We start from the raw sequence: 23,090 nt of genomic DNA on the forward strand, positions 1-23,090 counted from the left end.
GAGTCTAGGCGCAAAGTTCACCTTTCCTGTCTTGCCTTTAAATTCTTCATGGGCAAGCTACCCAGCTACCTGAACAAGCTCCTCACCCCTACCACTTGCAGCACTTATCACCTGAGATCAGACTCCAAAAGACTGTTCATGGTCCCAAGGCTCAACAAAGTATCCGGACGTTCCTCCTTCTCCTACCGTGCACCCCAAAACTGGAACAACCTACCAGAGACTCTCACATCCACCACCAGTTTAAGTTCTTTCAAATCTAAGGCTGTCTCACATTTTAACCTGGTCTGTAACTGTTTCATACGCTCATAATATATATTTTCTTTAACTGTGCACGCAATGTCTTGTATTTATGTAACTGTACTTGTAACCATGTATTATTTGTTTTACTCTGTGCCCAGGGCATACTTGAAAACGAGAGGTAACTCTCAATGTATTACTTCCTGGTATAATATTTTATAAATAAATAATAAATAACAAATAATATAAGTAACAGGTCATGGGAATAAGTGCTTCAGACATAAAAGTAACATTAAGGAAGAGGAGTCCCTGCTCTGAGGATCTTACAATCTAATTGGTAGGTAGGGAGATAGGATATGATAAAGTATTTGTTGTCTAAATTTAGCATAGGTTGAACTTGATGGACATACGTCTTTTTTCAACCTCATCTACTATGTAACTATGTAAGAACGTACAGAGACATTGGGAGAACATTCAGATGAGTGCGACTGCAGGGAGCCAAGCTTTTTGTATCATGTGTATAGTATTAGCCACGGTGCTACTCATGCTTCTTTTTTTTGTAACAATTTTTTTATTGGTCACAGTCATAGGTAATTTTACATACAGTAGTGTCGTCTCATATGCTTCTTTAAGCAAGTGTGTCTTAAAGGTGGATAGAGAGGGTGCTAGTCGGGTATTGAGGGGAAGGGCATTCCAGAGGTACGGGGCATTCAGTGAGAAAGGTTTAAGGCGGGAGAGGGCTTTAGATACAAAGGGGGTAGAGAGAAGACATCCTTGAGAAGAACGCAAGAATCGGGATGGTGCATAGCGAGAAATTAGGGCTGAGATGTAAGGAGGGGCAGAAGAGTGTAAGCTTTAAAAGTGAGGAGGAGAATTGAGTGCGTTATGCGGGATTTGATCAGAAGCCAAGAGAGAGATTTCAGCCGGGGAGACGCTGAGACAGATTTAGGAAAGAGTAGAGTGATTCTGGCAGAAGCGTTTAGGATAGATTGTAGGGGAGACAGGTGAGAGGCAGGAAGGCCGGACAGCAGGAGGTTGCAGTAATCGAAACGGGAGAGAATGAGGGCCTGAGTCACAGTTTTAGCAGTATTTATGGCGTATCTTAGTAATATTGCGAAGGAAAAAGCGACAGGTTTTAGAAACGTTTTGAATGTGAGAGAGGAGTCGAGTGTAACCCCTAAGCAGCGTGCTTGGGCTACTGGGTGAATGATGGTACTTCCAACACTAATGTGGAAGGAGGTAGTAGGGCCAGGTTTGGGAGGAAGTATGAGGAGCTCTGTTTTTGCTATGTTGAGTTTAAGTCGGCGGAGGGCCATCCAGGATGATATCGCAGAGAGACATTCAGAATCTTTGGTCTGTACAGCAGTTGTAAGGTCGGGGGTTGAAAAGTAAATTTGTGTGTCGGCAGCATAGAGGTGATATTTAAACCCAAGAGATGTTATTAGGTCACCTAGAGAGAATGTGTACAGAGAAAAGAGAAGAGGTCCCAGGACAGAGCCCTGGGGTGCCCCCACAGAGAGATCAATAGAGGAGGAGGAGGTGTTAGCAGAAGAGACATTGAAAGTACGATGGGAGAGGTAAGAGGAGATCCAGGATAGAGCTTTGTTCCGAATACCAAGAGTATGGAGAATGTGAAGGAGAAGAGTGTGGTCCACGGTGTCAAATTCTGCAGAGAGGTCGAGTAAGATGAGCAGAGTGTAATGACCTCTGTCTTTGGCAGCATGGAGGTCATCAGTTATTTTAGTGAGGGCTGTTCAGTGGAGTGTGCAGTGCGGAAGCCAGATTGTAAAGGGTCTAGGAGAGAATAGGTGTTGAGAAAATGGAGAAAGCGAGAGAATACAAGACATTTAAGTAGTTTAGAGGCAAAAGGCAGGAGGGAGACAGGTCGATTGTTAGAAAGACAGGTAGGGTCAAGCTTGCTGTTTTTGAGTAATGGTATAACGGTTGCATGCTTGAAGGAGGATGGAACGGTACCAGAGTAGAGGGACGAGTTAAAAATGTGTGTGAGCGTAGGGATTATAGTAGGAGCAAGAGGTTTTAGGAGATGGGAGGGAATGGGATCAAGAGGGCAAGTGGTAGAGGGAGAAGAGGAGATCAACAGTGACACATCCTTCTCTGAGACAGTGGGAAAAGAGTCAAGGAAGGCAGGAGGAGAGTTAGGAAGAGGTGTAGGATGGGAGGAGGAAACAGAGGGGATGTTCTGACAAATGGATTCCACCTTTTCCTTAAAATAGTCAGCAAAGTCCTGATGTGAGATGGAGAAAGAAGAAGAGACAGCTGAGGGTGGTCTGAGTAGGGAGTCAAATACAGAGAAGTGTCTGCGTGGGTTAGACTTGTGCGTGTTGATTAGTGAAGAAAAGTAGGCTTGTTTAGCTTGAGAGAGGGCAGAGTTGAAACAGGATAGCATAAATTTGTAGTGAAGGAAGTCTGCGAGATCTCCAGAGGCGTTCAGAGGAACGAGTGGAGGAACGCAGCATGCGCGTGTGGGAATTTAGTCTGGGGTCAGAAGGGTGAGGACAGCAGAGAGAAAGCGGGGTATGTAGATCAAGAGAGGAGGATAAGGCAGGGTTGTAGTTCCTGACCAGGTTGTCAGGGTCTGGAGCAGAACTTAGAGAGGAGGAGGAGCGTAAAGTGGACTCAAAGGCTGGTAGGTTAAAAGAGCGCAGGTTTCTGCAGAACCGAGGGGTAGATGGAGATGGAGAAGGGGAGAAGCGAGAGAGAGAGAATGAGATGAGGTGATGGTCAGAGAGAGGAAAAGGGGAAATGGAGAAATCAGTGAGAGAAAAGTTTTTAGTGAAAACCAGGTCTAGGTAGTGGCCATCCTTGTGGGTGCTGGCTGCAGTCCACTGTTGAAGGCCAAAAGAAGAGGTTATTGAGAGAAAGCGGGAAGCCCAAGGGAGAGAGGGGTCATCAATGTGGCAATAGAAGTCCCCAAGGAGAAGAACAGGGGAGTTTGAGGAGAGAAAGAAAGAGAGCCAGGATTCAAAGTGAGAGAGAAAGGCAGAAGGGGGATGTGTAGAGGTAGGTGGGCGATAGATGACCGCCACGTGGACAGGGAGAGAAGATCTGGACAGTGTGAGCCACAAAGGAGGGAAAAGCAAGAGAGGGAGGAATAGGAAGGGTTCGGTAACGGCAGAGAGAGGAGAGCAGGAGCCCCACGCCTCCATATGTATATATATATATATATATATATATATATATATATATATATATATATATATATATGAGTTAAGTTATGGTGAGTAAAAAAAGTGACAAAAACCCTCCACAGCAAAGCAAATATGCAAATGTAAATACAACTGTATGCTCATCTGCATGTCTTAGGCAGGTCTGCAACCCCGCCTTTCACCATTATCACCCAGCACACAGCACTTCCACTGCAGCAAGGGATTCTGGGAAATGACATGCAAATGAGCACACAGTGCCACTTTTTGCTTCAAAAAACATTTTTAACATGGTTCCCTATAGGCTTAAGCTTGCTACATGGTCACAGCTTTGAGCACAGCCAAGGTTAAGGTGCATAGCCAGAAAACCCACCCACAGACAGATGTTTCGACCTTAATGGGTCTCATCAGTGTGGGGTTGGTTACTGGCTATGCAAAGCTGAAGCAATGAGGATGGGGGTTACCATACTGAGTTAAGTTATGGTGAGTAAAAAAAGTGACAAAAACCCTCCACAGCAAAGCAAATATGCCTATAGGGAACCATGTTAAAAATGGTTTTTGAAGCAAAAAGTGGCACTGTGTGCTCATTTGCATGTCATTTCCCAGAATCCCTTGCTGCAGTGGAAGTGCTGTGTGCTGGGTGATAATGGTGAAAGGCGGGGTTGCAGACCTGCCTAAGACATGCAGATGAGCATACAGTTGTATATATATATATATATATATATATACAGTGTTCGACAAACCTATACATTTGCACGCCCCGGGAGAGTGGATTTAACATTGTGGCGAGCTCCTATTGGCCCAAGCAGCACACGTGTGGTACTAGGTGGCGAGTAGATTTTTTTTGTTCGGCGAGTAGATTTTTTGGTGATTTGTCGATCACTGTATATATATATATATATATATATATATACACACACACACACACACACACACACACGCAAAACATATATATATATATATATACACACACACACACACACACACACACACGCAAAACATATATATATATATATGTATATATTAATTTTTTTCTCGTGTGTGTGTGTGTGTGTGTGTGTGTGTGTGTGTGTGTGTGTGTGTGTGTATATATATATATATATATATATGCAAATACAACTGTATGCATATTTGCTTTCCATGGAGGGTTTTTGTCACTTTTTTTACTCACCATAACTTAACTCAGTATTATATATATATATATATATATATATATATATATATATATATATATATACAGTGGTTGACAAATCACCAAAAAATCTACTCGCCACACAAAAAAATCTACTCGCCACCTAGTACCAAACGTATGCTGCTTGGGCCAATAGGAGCTCGCCACGATGTTAAATCCACTCGCCCGGGGCGAGCAAATGTATAGGTTTGTCGAACACTGTATGTATATATATATATATATATATATATATATATATATATATATATATATAAAACAACAAGAAACAGACAGAACCCTTAAGTCAGCACTCTAGTATGTCCAAAAGGATACAAAAATTTGATTCATGCAATGTCACAAATATTTACTACATAAAATAAAATTCCTGAGGTCTAGAGAAACCCAAATACCTGCCCTGATTGTCAGCTACACAAAAACCTATGTTAACCTAATAAATAGAATAAGGTGAGAGGGATTCCCTTTCTCCTAACTCCTAATACACCGGCCGGTGTAATAATTGCCTGAAATAGACAAGACATCCCTTAATGATACATCATAGAGAAGCACAGTGATAGGAAACCCTACCCTATCAACAAAATTCTCAGATGAAGGAGAATTAGGGTTAACAAAGGTAGCGCTCTGATGTAATGTGATCCTTATTAGGCCTTGCCCCTGCTGCCTACTACAGCGTCCGCTGTGGCGGACGCTGCACGGACGAGAGCCCTCCCCGCAATGGCGCCGGGCCCGCTGCGAGGGGGGGCCGCAGCGCTGAGGCGAGAGCTGCTCCTGCTCTCAATAGAATTGAGAGCAGGACTCGCGTCAAGCGATACGGCATGCCCCCCGGCGGTTCAGCCAATGAGGGCGAACCTGCCGGGTGACGTCATGGCCGCTCCCCCGTCACTCCCCCGCCACGCCCCCCCGGTCTCTCCTCCTGCAGTGAGCTGCAGACCGGGGAATCGGCTGAACGCGGCGCCAATATCGCGGGCGTCCATTACAGCGGCGTGACCGGGGCCTTAGCCTAAGACTCAACATGATAAGTATCAGAAAGATTTCATCAATATTGACGCAGTCCATCCAGCTCTAATATACATTCAATCCGGATCCCAATAGAAGCAAGTCCAGAGGTTTAAAGCAGATTATCCCTCAATGTAAATAGACATCTGTTGTTAAGCATTGAAAGACGCTGAAGGATCAAAAAAGAAAGCCTCCTCCCCTGAACTCACGGATACCGGAGCTTGCGGACGAACAAGGAAGCAGCACAGCGGTAGGCAGCACTGCACACGAGAGTCCTTTGCGGCTCAGCAACACAGCAGAACCACGGATCCAGCTGATCTTTTGCAAGGCGCCAAAGCAGGACAGTCAGGCAGGGGGTACCCCAGGAAACAGACGAACTACCCCGACGTACGTTTCGCCGTGATATGGGCTTTTTCTTAGGGGTCTAACCGGATACGTTTTGTTGCATATTTAAGCCAGATTGGCTAAACATTGCTCCAATCAGGAGTAGGTAGGAGAAGAGTTGACAGCTAAACAGAGTTCCCATAGGTTGATCTGGATAACAGGGAGGAGACAAAATCAAAATTAAAAACATTAAATACAAATTTGCCTTTCCCTGCAGCAGATACACTGTTAACGAGTATACATACCTTACATATTTCATCTGCAATAGATGTAATAATTATCACTAAAGCAACAGTGTAACAACCACTGTGTCTTAAAAGAAAAGGACACAATAGAGCCACATAGTATACAATACACATATAGTTTTACCTAGTATAATAACGTTTCTTAAGCAGAGATTTAAAGCCAAATACATGGATTCAGTGTCCCAAAATATTAATAATAAACATTTTAAGTTCTTAAAATCTAACATAGAATCCATGTAGATGTTTATTTACAAAAAGTACACCGGGGGAGCTTCAAAGCCCAGACATACCCCAATGAGCACATGTGAGCGCCAGTTAAAGAAACATGGCGTATCCCATGTACTCATTTAGGCCCTGAGGCCAGAGCATCCCCAGTTGTATGATCCAACGACATTCGCACTTGAGCAAGGCTCTCTCAATGTCACCATGTAAACGACAGGGCTACTTAAAGCTACAAAAAATTAGCATTGGGTAGTAAGAAAAAACTCACAAGAGGCGCATGCGCGACAGCAGAGGGAATGGCAGCCTAATTAGAGAGATCCATTCCCCTCGGCATTAGAAAGCACTAAACAGGCACTTATCAGCGAACCTACAGAAAATTCTGAGCGGGATTACAAGGGTGAATAACCAAGGATGCCGGCCCGAGCAAAAGCAAAGAAGACTTCCACAGTACTGACAGATTTGTATCCGCGGGGAAGATCGGCGGGAATGGCGGATGCCGGAGGACCCACGCTAGCAGGGGAGACGGAGTCAGAGGGTGAAAGAATGGATGAAAACAGAGACCTGCAGATGGTCACCAGAGCACATATGCGTGAATTCTGCAAAGAAATGAAGGCGTTCTTCCATAGAGACCTATGGGAACTGCAGAGAGATAGTAACATAGGGAGGGAAAGGTCCTGGATGCGGTGACCCGGGCAGTCCAAAAAAATGAAAGGGATACAGCAAATATGAAATCCCTAGTTATGGAACTTTCTAACAAAAAAGAGGATAACGAGAATAGAGATCGGAGGAATAACATGCGTCTCCGGGGAGGTGCCAGAAGACGTGACAGATGCAGAGGACTTTGTATCCAGGTGGTTAACGCACCTACTCCCAGATAAAACTGAGGCAGACTTGCACCTGGATCGGTGCCATCGAGCCCTGAGGGCCAGGCCCCAACCCGGGAACCCACCGAGGGATATCATAATGCGGTTCCATTTCTTCCGGGTCAAAGAAGCAGTATGTGGAATCCCAAGGGCCACCAAATCCATGGAATTTGAGGGAATAAAGTTAGCGGTCTTCCAGGACATATCCCCCACGACACTAATAAAGAGGAAAAACGTGGCCCCTATAACTAAACTCCAGCGTGATAATGGCCTCCGCTACCGCTGGGTGTTTCCATTTGGGTTAACTGTCCTAAAGAACGGCATAGCATACACGATGAGACCGCCCGAAGAGGCAGAAGCCTTCTTGAAAAAATTAGGGATAACTCAGGGAAATGTAAGCCCCAATCACCTGCTTCCCGAGGAGGAAACTGCCCCTGAATCAGCGCGGAGAGGAGTGCTGGCGTCATCAACATCCCCGAAGGACACGGCAGCAAATGGACACTAAATTGGAGACAATTAAATACCAATTAAGGGCTTAAAGGGGCCCTACCAACGTTGTTCCAGTTCAGGCTATATACTCAGAGTTTGCCATTCAGTTCCAGTTTCTACCACATCAGAAGACGGCGCGGGGAGCGGCGGCCATCTTGTCGCAGGAGCGGAGGAGAAGCAGAGGACGTCTCGTCCTTCAAGATGGTGGCCGCCACGGACGCAGAGGTCGGCCAAGCTATTAGAGAAGGGAGACAAGAAAGAAGATGGCGACACAACTCTATAAGGCAGCAACCTGGAGGGTATCCGGCCTTGCAGGACATCAATCTGATCGCAGGTGGGGTGGGGGGTGGTGGGGATTGGAGGAGACGGTATTTTGCTGGGACTGCTCCGGTATACTTTTTCCGTCTAGCTGCCCACACCCCATCTTGTGTGTCGTCCTCCCCGCTTCCCACCCTCTGCGCCCTCGGGAGTCTGTCCCGGTCATGCTGCGTCCCGGTGGCGGTCCCCGGTGGGATGAGGCAGCCCGCTCTGTTGGATAGCGTGCCCCGGCCTTTTGTGCCCGTTCCGGGAGATACCGTGGTACTGCCGATCTCACTGCCGGCTTCAGACCGGACCCACTTCATTACAATATGGTCCGACATACCTTTCCGGCGCCTCCCCTTGGTCGGTCCCCGTCTCCGGTCCAGTGTCCGGGTCTCTGGGGGGGTCGGGTGACGGGGAGCTCTGGAACATGATCTCACTGGAGGGGCCGGACGGGGCGCCTGAGGGAGGGGGGAGCTGGGGAGTTGGAAAGATATAGAAGTGTGCTGGACGGAGATATAACACAGAGTGCAAGAATAGCCTACATTGGAGTCGTGTAGAGGTCGCGGGGCAGGGGGTGGAATAGAGGAGAGTAAGAGGTCAGGGCAGCCGGCTTGGTTGTAGTCCGTAGAGCTACCAGGGATCATGCTTGATGGGAGGGGGCTGCAGCTGGTGCAGGAGTCACGGCATACATAGTATAGTGCCCCCTAGTTAGATGCTAAACCCCGCGATCTACAGGAGTTTGATTGGGGATAAGAGAAAGGGCTCTGCCTCCGGCCTTGCGGGAATCAAGAAGGGGGAGTTAGAGACTCGTCCATGCGCTATATGAAACTGGATCCGAAATGATGTGACTGGTAAACTGTGTCTGTCTGTTTAAATGTGTAGTTGTATTAAAGTTTGTATATCCTGTAAATAAAAAAAGACAAGGGAAGGTGCCAGAGAGGGGAACCCTCTGGTTGTCTTCATGCGCCACGCAGTAAGTGGCACGGAGATATCCGGGTCACTTATTCGGGTCCCATGGGTTGGGGAAGTGCAGCCCTCTCGAGACCACGGGCTGCCCTGTGGGGCAGGACCGGTGGTCAAAAATACCCTAGGGCCTGGGGAACCGACCGGGGAGCAATCCGGGCTAGGTTCCCCCCTAGTTTTTTCCCATCCCTCTCCCTACCCCTTTCCTTATCACCCTTTCCCTCCATCCACCCCGCAGGGTTCGGGGTTATTACTTCAGGTTAACCTCTCTCTGCCGCAGACAGTAACTAATAGGGGTCCATTTTTGATTAGAAGCCTCAATTACAGAGAGTCACGGGTCTAAACATTATATCGCATAATGTAAAGGGACTCAACAATCCCGGCAAGCAAAGAGTGGCCTTAGAAGATTATAGACGAAGACAAGCAGACATAATCATGCTGCAGGAGACTCATTTCACTAATAAAGAGTACACCTACATTTATAAACAAACATTTTCGGCAAGTCTATTTCTCGTCTGCCAACGAAAAGAACAGGGGAGTGGCCATACTTTTCCATAACCGCATCACATTCGTCGCGGAGACAATCAAAAAAAGACAAAAACGGTCGATTCCTAATTCTGATAGGCACAATCAGTGACCAACTACTAACCCTAGTTAATGTTTATGCCCCTAGTGAGCACGACCCTGCCTTTCTGGCCTCAATCTTTCAGACAATACACAGGCTTGCCTGTGGCTCCCTGATAGTGGCGGGGGACTTCAACACGGTGCTAGACCCAATCAGAGATCGATCAGGCCCCTCTGTGTCTTAAGACAAAGTCAACTCCGCTGCATTAAAAGCGGGCCTACCGCTAAATCAATTAGTAGATATATGGCGGGATCTCCATCCCCTAGAGAGGGACTATACGTTCTTTTCCCACCCCCACGCTTCTTACAGCAGAATCGATTACTTCTTTATCTCTAGTAGACTGGTTCCGCAGATCTCCCAGACTGGGATCCATGATATTTCATGGTCAGATCATGCACCAATTGAGCTACGGTGCACACGAATTAGCCTAGACAGACCAGGAGCGAACTGGAAACTGAACGAATCCCTTCATAAAGTCCCTGAACTCGCGAAACAGATAGGGGAAGAAATTGCCCATTTCTTTAGATTGAACAAAGGTTCTGTTCATTCACACGTGACCCTCTGGGAAGCACATAAAGCGACATTGAGAGGGACATTAATTAATATAGCAGCCCGTAGAAAGAGAGAGAGAAACTCCAAAATAGTATCATTACAAGAGAAGCTAAAAGATCTGCTCGCAGCACACAAAAGGTCCACAAACATAGCGACACTGCAACAGATAAAAGACGTGCAAATAGAGCTGAACCTATTACTGACGTCACAGGCGGAGAACTCACTGAGTTGGTCAAAGAGGCAGTTTTTCGAAATAGCAAACAAACCAGATACTATGCTGGCAAACACATTAAAGAACACAGGCCCAGATTACAATATCCAAGCTATCCGACTACAGTCGGGCGCTCTCACATCCAACCCGAAAATAACACTAGAAGAATTGAAGAAATTCTATGAAAATGTATACAATGGAGAGAAATTGGCACATAATCCAAACACAAAAAGAGCTTTACGGGAATTTCTAACAAGCTCTAACCTGCCGAGACGGGGAGGGGGGTGGGTGGGGGGTGGGCGCAAGAGTCGTTGGGGTCGGAGTTCACGCTTGAGGAACTCACCCAAGCAATTAAAGAACTGAAACCTGCCAATGCACCAGGCGGTTTCTCCAACCTATATTACAAAAAATACATTAAGATCCTGGCCCAGCATATGCTACGTATGTTTAACGCGGTGCTGGAGGGAAGCCCTTTCCCGGAACACATGCTCCAAGCGTCCATATCCCTTATCAATAAACCCGGTAAGGATCCGCTTGACTGCAAAAGCTATAGGCCAATCTCCCTAATAAACACGGATATAAAAATACACGGATATAAAAATATACGCCAAACTAATTGCCAATAGATTGAGTCATATCCTACCCAGACTAATACACCCAGATTAAGTCGGCTTCATTAAAGATTGTCAAGCGGCGGACAATACCCGAGGAATCATTGATCTGCTAGAAATAGCCAATTCTAAACAGTTAAAAGTTATGGTGTTGAGTCTGGACGCAGAAAAAGCATTTGACAGGATTGACTCGGCATATTTGAGAGCCAAGCTCGGAGCGTTTGGATTCGGGGAAAAATTGGTAAAAGCTATACTATCCTTGTATTCAAATCCAGCTGCCAAGGTTCAACACCAGGGCTTCCCATCCACTCCGTTCAAGATCAAGAGCGGAACAAGACAGGGCTGTCCACTCTCACCCCTCTTGTTCGCTCTCTGTATGGAACCGTTGTCGACCGACATCCGCATGAGCCCAGACATCACAGGAGTAACTTTTGAATAACCAATCACATAAGGTGGCGCTCTATGCCGACGATGTCTTCTTGAGCATTTCTAACCCCCTAACCTCGCTCCCAAACCTGTCTGACTTCCTAGGGAAATTTAAAAGGATTTCGGATTTAAAATTAATCAGGCCAAATCGGACGCACTAAATATTAATCTCCCGAAAGCCGTGGAAAAACTGATCGCATTCAATTTAAACTTTAATTGGCAACAGAAAGCAATTAAATATTTAGGGATAAACATCACCAAAGATTATAAATCTATATATCAGGCAAATTACCCCAAACTGTTCAGAACATTGAGAGGGGACATCAGAAAATGGGCCAGCTACGATATATCTTGGATGGGAAGGATCTACAGTGTTAAAATGAACCTCCTCCCACGGGTCTTATATCTGTTCCAGACTCTACCAGTGCCACTGAGATTGAAGGACATAGTCTCACTTCAATCCGCGATCTCCAAATTCATATGGGGAGGCAAAAAAACGAGAGTAAAGAAACAAATCTTGTTAAAACAAAAATTAGAAGGGGGGCTGGCGGTACCTTGTTTGTTATCCTACTATAAAGCAGCACAATTATGCCAAATCTCCCAATGGCAAACAGACCCAGATTTGAAACGGTGGGTAGCCTTGGAAAAGGAGTGTTGCTCCCCATTCGAGTTAAACAACCTTATCCGGACCCCAAAATCAGCAAAAAAAAGCTGGAACAGGGCTGCTTGCCTCAATGATCAACTCGTTATCAGTCTGGGAGTCTACCAAATTTGCGTGTAAACTGACTACGAAGGGAACTCTAATGACCCCATTATGGGCAAACAAAGATTTCCCTCCGGGCCTGGATAGGGCAGAATTTTCAATCTGGAAAACTAACGGAATTAATAGATTTAGAGATCTGGAGGGTAATAATAGGATTAAATCATTTGAACAAGTTAAATCTGATAGAAACATCCCTCAAGCTGAATGTTATAGATACCTGCAGATCAGAGCCTTCTATAATAAGATCACACCGCGTCCTGCATTGACCACATTCGAGAAGCTCTGTCTGGTTGAGACGGACACGAAGGGACTCACATCGCAGATGTATAAGGGGGTGATCGGTTCCATCCCCAAAGTTACACAAAAACAACTGAAATAGATGCTGATGTGGGAAGCAGACTTAGGGGAGTCACTAGAGGTTGAAGAATGGTCAGCGATAGTTACGGCCACTTCCAAAAGCTCAATATGCTCCACCTTAAGGGAGAATGCAGATACAGTTTTAATGAGGTGGTACCACACTCCACTTAGATTATCAAAATTCGTCCCAGGACACTCCCCGCTCTGCCCGAAGCAGTGCGGGGAGACCGCTGATTTGTTACACATGCTGTGGCCCTGCCCGCGGGTCACCCCTATATGGGAACTGATTAGAGATTGGCTACAGAGGATACGGAACCTTACAATTCCACTGGATCCATGGTTATTCTTACTGACCAGAAAGGTGCCGGGTTTAGCCAAACCAGATCTGAAATTGATTGCACATTTGGCACTGGCCACGAGGTGCGAGATCGCAGCATTATGGAAACAAAATGAAATTCCAGTAACCCCCAAAATTCGGAACCGAATTTGGCATGTGTGCCAGATGGAGAAGCTGACAAGCCTCCTAAACGATACTGCCAAAAACTACCTAAAAGTTTGGACACCGTGGTTGGCCCAAACAGATATCCCAGGAGTGGAAAGGTCCACAATTTGGCTATGATAGTGACAGATGCATTCTCTTTTGATGTTGGTATTGTATTGTATGTCTTTATTTGTATAGCGCCATTAATGCACATAGCGCTTCACAGCAGTAATACACGTGGTAATCATATAAATAATCATATAAATAACAAATAATAAACAGATATAAATAACAGGTCATGGGAATCAGTGCTTCAGACAAACATAACATTTAGGAAGAGGAGTCCCTGCCCCGGGGAGCTTACAATCTAATTGGTATGTAGGAGGAACGCATAGAGGTGGATGTTGACAGACAACAGAAAGTAACCAATGTGCACTCGCTATTCACATAAGAGGGCTGGGAAAGATTCAATCCTAGGGTGTTACCCCTATATAGCCACTCACAAATATAAGTAAAAAACTTTATTAAACATATATGCATCAAATAATGACAATAACAGGATAAAAAGCCAGGGAGCTCCCGCACGAGAGGAGACTAAAAGTCTAAATATAGTAACACTGTAATGTTTCTTTAAGTAGCAAAGAGACAAGGGAGAGGAAAGGAACCGTAATGACTCTTATATAAAGGATCCATATACACACACACACTATACAAAGTATACTGCACCACCTCATAGACACAAACAAACCATACTGTATAACTAGTATCTATGTGTTTGTGTTCCTAGCCTAAAGTCTTAGTAGTGAGTGTTGAAACAATAACGACAAGTAGGCATAATTGTATCATTGTATCCAGTCAGTAGCTGAAACCAGTGCCTCACTCGTGGGTGGGAGGGGAAGGGCAAAACCCAAATCACACAACGCTACACCCCAGGCTATCCTATAAATATAAGGATCATCACAAGTCTCCTATGTATACAAATATCTGTATACAGGACGCCATGGGACAAGAGAACAGAGGAATACAACCTGGTTCCGCTCGTAGGTAAGCGTCACCGTTTATTTTCTATGTAGGAGGAACGTACAGAGACAGTAGGAGGGAGTTCTGGTAAGTGCTTCTGCAGGGGGCCAAGCTTTATGTATCGTGTCTAGTAATATCTACAGTGCTATTCATATGCTTCTTTAAGCAAGTGTGTCTTAAGGTGGGTCTTAAAGGTGGATAGAGAGGGTGCTAGTCGGATATCAAGGGGAAGGGCATTCCAGAGGTGTGGGGCAGTCAGTGAGAAAGGTTTAAGGCGGGAGAGGGCTTTAGATACAAAGGGGGTAGAAAGAAGACATCCTTGAGCAGAACGCAAGAGTCTGGATGGTGCATAACGAGAAATTAGGGCTGAGATGTAAGGAGGAGCAGAAGAGTGTAAAGCTTTAAAGTGAGGAGGAGAATTGCATGTGTGATACGGGATTTGATAGGAAGCCAGGAGAGGGATTTCAGCAGGGGAGACGCGGAGACAGATTTAGGAAAGAGTACAGTGATTCTGGCAGCAGCGTTTAGGATAGATTTTAGGGGAGACAGGTGAGAGGCAGGAAGGCCGGATAGCAGGAGGTTACAGTAGTCGAGACGGGAGAGAATGAGGGCCTGCGACAGAGTTTTAGCAGTCGAGCAACAGAGTAACGGGCCTATCTTTGTAATATTACGGAGGAAAAAGCGACAGGTTTTAGAAACGCTCTGAATGTGAGAGGAGAATGTGAGAGAGGAGTCAAGTGTGACCCCTAGGCAGCATGCTTGGGCTACTGGGTGAATGATCGTACTTCCAACAGTAATTTGGAAGGAGGTAGTAGGGCCAGGTTTGGGAGGAAGTATGAGGAGCTCTGTTTTAGCCATGTTGAGTTTAAGGCGACGGAGGGCCATCCAGGAGAGACATTCTGAGACTTTGGTCTGTACAGCTGGTGTAAGGTCAGGGGTAGAAAAGTAAATTTGTGTGTCGTCAGCATAGAGGTGATATTTAAACCCAAGTGATGTGATTAGGTCACCTAGAGAAAGTGTGTACAGAGAAAAGAGAAGAGGTCCCAGGACAGAACCCTGTGGCCCCCCCACAGAGAGATCTATGGAGGAGGAGATGGTGTTAGCAGAAGAGACACTGAAAGTACGATGGGAGAGGTAGGATGAGAATCAGGATAGAGCGTTGTTACGAATACCAAGAGTATGGAGAATGTGAAGGAGAAGAGGGTGGTCCACGGTGTCAAATGCTGCAGAGGTCGAGTAATATGAGCAGAGTGTAATGACCTCTGTCTTTGGCAGCATGGAGGTCATTAGTTATTTTAGTGAGGGCTGTTTCAGTCGAGTGAGCAGTGCGGAAGCCAGATTTGGTGTTGAGAAAGTGGAGCAAGCGAGAGAAAACAAGACGTTCAAGGAGTTTGGAGGCAAAAGGCAGGAGGGAGACAGGTTGATAGTTAGAAAGACAGATAGGGTCAAGCTTGTTGTTTTTGAGTAATGGTATATAATGTTGGTGGCGAGAAACAATCCCCCAAGATCAGGGAAAGTGACAAAGTTCTACTGCAAGATACATTTAACCTAGTAGAAACGGCAGAGAGAAGGTGACCAAAAATTCCGGAGGATACAAAGATTCCGAACCCCCCGCCCCCCTACCTTTCCTTTCCCATTTATCATTTTATTTTAGTTTTAAGTTGAACAAAAATGCAATTGGAATATGTATTTTCTGTTGGATAATATAGAGAAAATAATGGGTGTATGCATTTCCTGTAACACTGTTAAACCAATAAAGAACAAGTTATATATATATATATATATAAAAAAAAAAAAAACTCACAAAGTCCCTTGAATCATGTCAATATAGTGATATATCTGGAAAAACAGCTGCTGTAATGTGGCAGGTAAATCAAGCGTAGGATCCGCGTAGTGAAGAGTTAAGAACAAGCAAGGTAAGGAGAACCAGACACTGTGATGAGAACTGGTAGGGGTGTATATAACAGGGAATATACAGTGTTACCTCTGAATCCCCGATCCGCAGTAACGTTCTCTGTCCGTTATATCTGTTTCCCGTTGCTTTGTCAGGCACTTGAAAGGAGTGCCGTCCTCTTCTGTTTTGAGAGCCATGGAGTTCCCGTGTGCCGGGGCTGGAAAAGGATAATCTCAAGCTCCGGTCTGTCCGGAACACTCCGTCCGCTACTCCGATATGTTGATTCCACGTGGAGATGTGTAACGCGTAGCTCACCACAAATGAGGCGCGACTGCGGGGTTGAGGTAGGAATTGGTACAAAACGCCGACCACAACAGCGAGGGTGCGTCTAGAGTGTAGGATAGTCTTGCAAGCCGGATCAGGGTAATAGAAGACAGCGTAATGAGGTACTTGCCGGGTCTAGGAGTGTAGAGTAGCAGATCGTTGGGGTACGTAGCCGGAGTCGGGATTGGAGAGAGTAGAGTAGTCGTAGAGCCAAAGCCAGGGTCAGCGCAGGAGAGAGTAGCATCGTCGTATCCAAAGCCAGGGTCAGCGAAGGAGAGAGCAGCTTCATCATGGTGCAATGCCAGGGTCAATGCAGGAGAGAGCAGCGTCGTCGTGGTGCAATGCCGGGGTCAGTGCAGGAGAGAGCAGTGTCGTCGTGGTGCAATGCCAGGGTCAGTGCAGGAGAGAGCAGCGTCGTCGTGGTGCAATGCCGGGGTCAGTGCAGGAGAGAGCAGTGTCGTCGTGGTGCAATGCCAGGGTCAGTGCAGGAGAGAGCAGCATCGTCGTGGTGCAATGCCAGGGTCAGTGCAGGAGAGAGCAGCGTCGTCGTGGTGCAATGCCGGGGTCAGTGCAGGAGAGAGCAGTGTCGTCGTGGTGCAATGCCAAAGGTCAGTGCAGGAGAGAGCAGCGTCGTCGTGGTGCAATGCCAGGGTCAGTGCAGGAGAGAGCAGCGTCGTCGTGGTGCAATGCCAGGGTCAGTGCAGGAGAGAGCAGCGTCGTCGTGGTGCAATGCCAGGGTCAGTGCAGGAGAGAGCAGCGTCGTCGTGGTGCAATGCCAGGGTCAGTGCAGGAGAGAGCAGCGTCGTCGTGGTGCAATGCCAGGGTCAGTGCAGGAGAGAGCAGCGTCGTCGTGGTGCAATGCCAGGGTCAGCGCAGGAGAATATCACAAGGTAAGTTCCAGGCAGGGTCAGGCAGCAAGGTTCAGGCAGACAGGCACAGAGTAGTGAGTGTCAGCGTCACACAAACTGGAGTCATGCTCGGCAATGATTGAGAGTACTGAGAGTATATTTAAAGGACCTTCCACCATTGGGAGGCAACCAGGAAGGAGGGCTGCGGTTCCAGATAGGCTGCTGGATCGTGCAGGTGCGTCCTATTGCACAGCCAATTGTGACCGCATTATAGTGTGCGCGCGCAACACGTAGGCAACCCGGTCGTGCACCGTCATCGCGCGCCACCACACCTGCACCAGTATGGGGTGGAGTCCTGAGGCGGGACCCGCAGGAACAGAGGCGGAGCACGACCGCACCGCGTAGCACCGACGTCAGGACGGGGGCGGGACCGAGGGGCGGAGACCGCAGACCGACGGGGTGACCGTGCACGCGCACGCGCATCAAGACCAGAGGAGCGAGAACGCGCCCTGCACCCAGAGACAGAAGAGGCTGACGGAACCCACGCAGGATCCGCGTGCCGCGCATAAGTACCACCGCCAGGTTGCCACTCAAGTGCCATGGGTATCAGATGGGCGAGCAAGGGTCAAAGGGGCAAAAGCACCAGAACGGCGAATCCTCACAGTACCCGCCCTCTAGGAGCGACCTCCAGGCGACTCCATGAAGGGTTTTCTGGAAAATTCAGATGGAAGTTCTTGACCATTCTTGCCGCATGAACCCGATGACTGGGAACCCACGATCTCTCCTCAGCACCGAATCTCCTCCAATGAACGAGATAATGTAAGGAGCCTCGAGAGAATTTTGAATCCAGGATAGATTGGATTTCGTATTCGGGCTGACCTTGTACTAATACGGACATGGTGGGGAGAACGGGAACGGAGTGAGCGAACTGCAGTTTTTTGGACCTTTGAGGCCACAGTGGTGAGGAAGTGGAGTCTGCGTTCCAGCCTTTGCGTACCAAGCGCTACCCGGACGCAGAAGTGGCGCGCGCCTGGAGTGAACAAGCCCCACGGACTCTGTCACGGTTGACACAGAGGTTTTTTATTTTGTAAGTGACTTTTATCTTTATTAAATACTGGGATTTTATTTCTCTACTTCCCTTGTGTTTATTCACAATTTGGGGCAGTTTTATGTGTATTCAAGAAGGGAGGAACTGCACTCAGCGGAGGAGGTTTGTATGTGCCACAATCTGTGGATTTATGTGCCTGCACTCACACGAGCCCGTGTGCGTATCTATATTATTTATTTATTCCCCATCCCTATTTATACTTGTATCCAGGGTACACCTTGTGTGCTGCATTTACTGTGGTTCCAATAGAACCCCTGTGCAGCACTCAGTGTGGAGGGAGATCGGTTACTACGTTAGCCGGGCTGTACTCTGATCCCAGGGTACTTTTAAAATATATGTGTCACACTCTCACTATTTTTACCCTCTCTGTTCACCCATTAACCCCTGAGGTGAGTTGTGATTGGAACCAGAAAATAGGAGCCATACGAAGTAAGAAACTGTGACGTCAGCCCATTCCCAGGCCAGGGAAGGGTTAATCCGGTGTACCTGTGTCTACTGAAGTCCACACAGGAACTTTACGGGCCGACGAGGGGTGAATTTACCAACTCACCAGCAAAAGATAAAGAATTACCTGATGTACACGTACTCACACTAGCCCGTGTGAGTATAGAAAATATCTTTTATTATTATCTTTAATTACTATTGGTTAACCCACCCCTTGCTTAAGTTTCTCCACAGTGTATTGACTGGTTCGGACTGAACACTTGTGCACTGGGGTGATGCTATATTAGTCTGGCTGTACTATTCACCAGCCCACCTTGAACCTCTAAGGTTATTTTAGTTTTATTTATCGGCGCTCCCCTTGATTTTTGTTTTTCCTTTCCATTCGTTTTGGGGTACAAGGAAAAGTCCCCCGTAGGGTTCAAGCGGCTGACAGTGGTCCTTGAGCGTGCACGAAAATTGTGAGCCACGCATGGTCCTCTGCTCATGGTAATATTTTTGATTACTTTATTGTTAATTCTTCTAGAGAGAGCGCCCAGGTACTTTTTGTCTACAGACCTTTGGAAGGAGTCAGGCAAGTCTCATGACACTGGGTGCTCCAGAGAAGAGGTAGAGTCTCTGTCCAATCGATTCGGGGATTGTGTAGCGGAAGCCTAGGTAGGCCCAGAATTACGTACCGATGGTGTATGTTTGGCATGCAATTGTATCCTCTTGGAATGAGTTCCAGTGACCTGTTAGAAGAGGGGTATAGTTTGTAAGGATATAAAGGCGGGTTGCAGTGGCCGCCCGTCAATAGCTTTGAGACCTACGGGGCGATCCTTGTATATTAGGGGTATCTTGTTCCGCTCTGCGAACCCCTGGTTGATGAAGTTTCCTCCTGACCCGGAATCCAGAAAGGCCCGTGTAGAGGTTCTGAAGCTGTCTCCAAATAAGATGATAGGAACGAAGATCCTGGAAGGGAGTTTGGGAGGAGAAGAAGACAAGGTTCCCAGAGTGATCCTCCCGGCTCTTACTGGGCAGTGGCATTTCCTGACTTCAAAGGACAGGCGATCACTGTCGTTTGGTGATGTAATGGTGCTCAAAAGTGCTTTGGTCCGTATATTTAAAGTGGAAGGGAGCACATACTGGGTAATGACTATTAGATTGTAACAGTACTTAGCCTATAGGGGGGCTCTAAGATTACCCTGAAGGTTGGGGTGGGTTGCCCAGAGACACCCTCCCCTACCTCATTGGGTTGGCCCCAGGTTATGTACTCACGATACTTGAATCCCCCAGAGGCTCCCTTCCAAAGCGTGCTGCTGTATCAGGATAAAGTGCACTAGCACGAAACGCGTAGAAGGGTTGCAGCCCTCTATTTTATGACTTCTCAATAAAGGATTTTGTTTGCCAGACCTGCTCTCTTCACTCATTGCTGTGCGCTGCACACTCTTCGCATTTGGATCACTAAATGTCCGCTGTTACCACAATACAGACATAGGCCTGCACGACGTCTGCGTTGTGTTTCGCCAGAAGATAAGCGGGTACCTCCCAACTGCATAGGTTCGTCTACGGCCAGCGGTGAAGAATTCCTAACTCCTGCTGGACGAGTAAAGAAAGAATGCGTACCTCGTTGGCGCCTTCCTCTCTCCATCCTTCTCTCTTGAAGCCGCTGATCCATGCGTACGCATAAGGCCACGAGATCCTCTAATCCAGCGGGGCGCTCTAGCGCAGCCAATTCGTCCTTGAGAGCCTCGAACAAGCCCTGCCAGAATGCTGCCGTCAAGGCCTCATCGTTCCAGCCAGACTCAGCGGCTATGGTACGGAATTCAACCGGGTAGCGGGCCGCAGTACGGTCTCCTTGTGAAATTTTTAAGAGAGACGAAGCTGCAGTTACCTTTCGCCCTGGAGTATCAAAGACTCTTCGGAATTCTTTGGTGAAGCGGTTAACGTCGGAGATCAAGTCCGGTCTTTGCTCCCAGATAGGTGAGGTCCATGCCAGGGCATCGTCTGCCAATAGGGAAACGATGTATGCCACCTTAGAGCGCTGAGAGGGAAAGTGAGATGGTAACTGTTCAAAGTGCATGGAGCACTGATTTAGAAATCCCAGACAAGCCAACGGATCACCACCAGAACGGTTAGGGGTATGTAGCCGTGGCTCTGAAGCCGGAGTCAATGGAACGGAAGCCGGCACCGGGGCTGCTTGAGTAGCAGTGGAAGGAGAGAGATTTTTAATCTGGTCACTAATGGTGTTTAGTGAGTGTTGGAGCAGTTCCATTCTCTGGTCACTATGTGCTAGACATGTCTCCACTTGTTTGAACAAACCATCGTGTTCATGTAGACGTCGTCCCACCTCAACAGTGTCCATGTTTGTTGGGCTGAGCATAATGTCACATGTGCTCACCACAAACTGGACTAGACCGTGAGGCTGAGGTGGGGACGTATATAACCACCGCCCTACAACTGCGGGACCAGGTCCGGATTGCAGAGTCAGGGTCGTGTAGCCGGGTCAGGATAGGAAAGTGTAGGTAGGTCGTGGTACTTGCCGTGGTCAGGGATCGGAGAGAGAAGAGTAGTCATGATCCATAGCCGTGGTCGAGGACAGAGCAGGAGTCCAGAGGTAAGCCGAGGTCCAGGGATGCAGATGAGAGAAGTCCAGGTACAAGCAGGGGTCATAACAAGATCAGAGAAGGCACAGCAACAGGCAACGATCAATGCAGCAAGCACAACACAGAAACAATAGTTTATGCTCAGCAACCAGCAGAGGGCTGATTGGGCATAAAAAGGAAAAGGAGCCAATAGGGAGACCTCAGGAGTAGTGATGTCACACATAGGTAGAGAACCGATAGGAGGAAGCAGGATGGACACCAAGTGAGACACAGCTGAATTTGATCCTACCCTTACCTGGCGCGCAGCGTGCGCATGCATGAGAAGCCCGGCGTGCGCGTGCATGAAGAGCGCGGCGTCCACTCCGCTGGCGAGCCTGCTCGCCGTGATGACGTCATGAGGAGGTAGCCCGAAATCTCCTTACTGACGCGGCGTGTGCACGCAGACAGGGCCCGCGCACGTTCCTGGTAGTGGCGTGTGATGCGTCCGGGAGGCGGAGTCCAGCTGCGGGCTTGACAGATACAAGCAAGATAATGATCAGTACGGGAGTGCGGCAGGGAGGCACCGTGTCACCAGGATCAGCACGGGAGTGCGGCAGGGAGAAACCGTGTCACCAGGATCAGTACGGGAGTGCGGCAGGGAGACACTGTGTCACCAGGATCAGTAAGGGAGTGTGGCAGGGAGACACCATGTCACCAGGATCAGTAAGGGAGTGTGGCAGGGAGACACCGTGTCACCAGGATCAGCACGGGTGTGCGGCAAGGAGACACCGTGTCACCAGGATCAGTAAGGGAATGCGGCAGGGAGACACCGTGTCACCAGGATCAGTAAGGGAGTGCGGCAGGGAGACACCGTGTCACCAGGATCAGTAAGGGAGTGTGGCAGGGAGACACCGTGTCACCAGGATCAGTAAGTGAGTGTGGCAGGGAGACACCGTGTCACCAAAGCTTTTCACCGCAACACTTGAAGAATTGTTCCAGACATTAGATTGGGAAGAAAAAGGGATCAAAATCATTTCGTGAATATTTGAGTCCCCTACAATATGCAGATGACATTGTTATTTTTGCCACAAGTCCAGAAGACGTCCAGCGACAAATTGGAGGACTTACCGAAGCCAGTAAGAATGTGGGACACCGTATGAATCGCAGCGAGGCCAAAGTGATGAACAAACATCTCAAGTCTGCAAAGATTGAAATAAATGGGGACTATGTCTACCTTGACTGGCCAATAACAATGGATGGGAACCTTTTGAATGAAATCAATAAGAGAATGAAGATGGGATGGAGGCGTTTGGAAAAAATAAGTCAATATTTCAAGGCACTTCCCCTTAAGAAGAAAGTTTTCAACCAGTGTATCCTGCCCGTGCTCACGTATGGATGTGAAACTAGGACTCTAAATGAGGAGATAATTCAGAAACTTCAGACAACGCAAAGAAGTATGGAGAGATGGATGCTAGGTATTACCCGAAGACGTATGGAGAGATGCATGCTGGGTATTACCCGAAGACGTATGGAGAGATGCCTGCTGGGTATTACCCGAAGACGTATGGAGAGATGCATGCTGGGTATTACCCGAAGAGATAGGAAAAAATTATGAATGGGTTGGAAACAAAACAAAAGTTTGTGACATCACCACACGGGGAATGAAATGAAAATGGCGGTGGGCCGGACATATCGCAGGAAGAAACTACCATCGTTGAACGAAGATTAAACTCGACTGGATTCCAAGAGAGATTAAAGACCAAGATGACGCACCAAAGTAAGATGGGAGGATGCGAGGAGGGAATGTGTG

This window comes from Ascaphus truei, chromosome 21, assembly GCF_040206685.1.
Source record: "Ascaphus truei isolate aAscTru1 chromosome 21, aAscTru1.hap1, whole genome shotgun sequence".
In the NCBI taxonomy this organism is placed as follows: domain Eukaryota; kingdom Metazoa; phylum Chordata; class Amphibia; order Anura; family Ascaphidae; genus Ascaphus; species Ascaphus truei.